The 2260-nt window shown below is 41.5% G+C and overlaps 1 non-coding gene across 1 annotated transcript; it reads right to left on the reverse strand.

Moving 5' to 3' along the window:
- Positions 1-258: 258 nt before the first annotated feature.
- Positions 259-330, reverse strand: TRNAP-AGG (transfer RNA proline (anticodon AGG)). Its single transcript has one exon. It is a non-coding gene; the product is annotated as a tRNA-Pro (tRNA).
- Between the last annotated feature and the right edge of the window lie 1930 nt (positions 331-2260).

Genomic DNA, 2260 nt, shown 5'->3' on the forward strand with positions numbered 1-2260 from the left:
ACCTGAGGGATAATCATTCACTAAACCACCACAGACCACCTCTGTAGACACTCACTGCGCGACAGATCGCAAAGAGGCGTCTAATTTGAAGGGTTCCTGTGCAACCTGCACAGGGTCCAGTCAAAAACTCCTGGAGAGTTCGGCTGCAGCACCAGGGCGTTCCGTCACGTCACCGCACTTGGCGGACAGTTGACTTCGACCTAAGTCAAAATAAGTCAACGGCACCGCCGCAGAAGCTTCTGCCATAACATCTAATCTGGGGCATTCCGAGAATTGAACTCGGGACCTCTCGCACCCTAAGCGAGAATCATACCACTAGACCAAATGCCCTGTATGTCTCCCTCGATGCCAGATCTGCTACAATGGAGCATCGACACCACCACTAAACGCTTCTATTATGGCGTCAAAACTTTCACCACTCCACCCCAAGAAGGTTTCGGACAAAAGTATGGGTGTTTTTGTAATGACCTGCCAACCGTCTCCCTAAGTGCTAAACGAGCATCGTGTTGGTCATCATGTCACGTGTCTGACACCCAGTAACTTATAAATATGTGTCTAGGGAAACTCATCATGAGGAGACACGACCGATGGTTTTGTACATGTGGCTTGAATTTTCTCTTTCTTCTGCTACGTTTGCAATCCTAAATGAGCAATTTGGTATTAGCTTGCAAGCTCTTGCCATCTCATATAGGATCGCAAGGACACTCTGCTTCACTACCTTTGATTTTTGTCAAGTGTTTAGAGCTTGAAAGAAGAAACTGAAGAAGGGTGATATCAACATATGACCTGGCTCCCTCTTTGGTGGGTTGGCTATGGATAGCACATATTGGTTTGTGTAGTTTTTCCTCGTTTCAATCGATAGCCACATTACCACCTACACCTTTTAACTAAGGAGAGGGATAGTAATGTAGATTAAATGTGTACATGTGTATGATCTCATTCTTTTATCACCTAGCTTATGTAAACCTAGACCCTCTTTTTGGTGCACACTTTCACACTTGCCTTCTCGAGAAAGGTCAAAAGTGGGGAAATAGTGGTTTTAAGTAAATCACCCCTTCTCTATGGAAAGGGATGCAGTGAGCAACGTAGAGACAATCCCTGCCTTATGACATGCTACTTGAATGCCCGTGAGAGATCCTTCATTTTCTAATCTTATGCACCCTCTCCATCACTCACTCTACATACACAGCCCACGCCACCTGGTGGTCATGCCCTTTTGATGCCTTGTGACACTTTTGGTACAGAAACCCATTGCAGTGTTGTGCAGTGGATGCTTAGCTATATCCAATTGTTCAGCATGAACACACATAATTTTATGCCATGCACACATATAATGCACATTTTAAGTCATGGCAATAGTGAAGCAAAGAATGCACACAAAGATTACATATATAGAATGGATGTAGAAATTTTATGGCATGCACACATAGAATTCACCCACATATTTTTATCATATGCAATGTAAATAGATAGAGAAGTAGGGAGCTTGAGCTCTTGCAAGCACAAAGAGAGCACACTATGGAGATGGAGGGTAAATGTTGCTTCTTCTTCACTACTAAAAATGATGATACACATGACAAAACATAAGTGGGAAATATATCATAATAAGAACTATGTGCAACGATCAATGTAAAAAGTATTGTTGAGTCAGCAACAAGATAAGTGCCATCATTCCCAATAGGTAGACATGTGGACGAAGTCCAACTGTAGTACCAATGGTGATGATTCTCATGTCCACTACCTTGTTTCTGTGATAAATGTAGGCGAGAAGTCATCTAGGCTACCATGCGTTGTGCTTGACATATACATGCTCTCCCTGAAACTCTGTTGGAATTCCGAATTGATGAGCTAGAGGACAATTAAGCTACATGATAAGGTGGATTTCAACAAATATTAAACTTCACAATTAGACAGCCTAATCAAAGCAATTAGAGAATTAGAGAGAGATCACCAAGAGTGATCTTTCATTATACCTAGCTACTTAAAAAAAAAATGTCCAAGATTACATTCATATCTATAGCACTAAATGTGATGCGCATAATGCATCGTAGGTTGCCACCACATATGTGCTTTGCTTACCACAATGAGCTGGTCAATTATGGCAGCTATTCTAGGTTGGTCAATTAGAGTTAGTCCAGATCAGATTGAGACTTCAACTACTAGATAAGGAGAAACTGAAATGAAATACAAAGACTGGAATTGGAATGCAAAGACTAGAATTGAGGTATAAATTGAAATTGGAAACTAGACTGGAATATAT

This window comes from Adiantum capillus-veneris, chromosome 24 (genome assembly GCF_014529385.1).
Source record: "Adiantum capillus-veneris isolate H3 chromosome 24, ASM1452938v2, whole genome shotgun sequence".
Taxonomy (NCBI): domain Eukaryota; kingdom Viridiplantae; phylum Streptophyta; class Polypodiopsida; order Polypodiales; family Pteridaceae; genus Adiantum; species Adiantum capillus-veneris.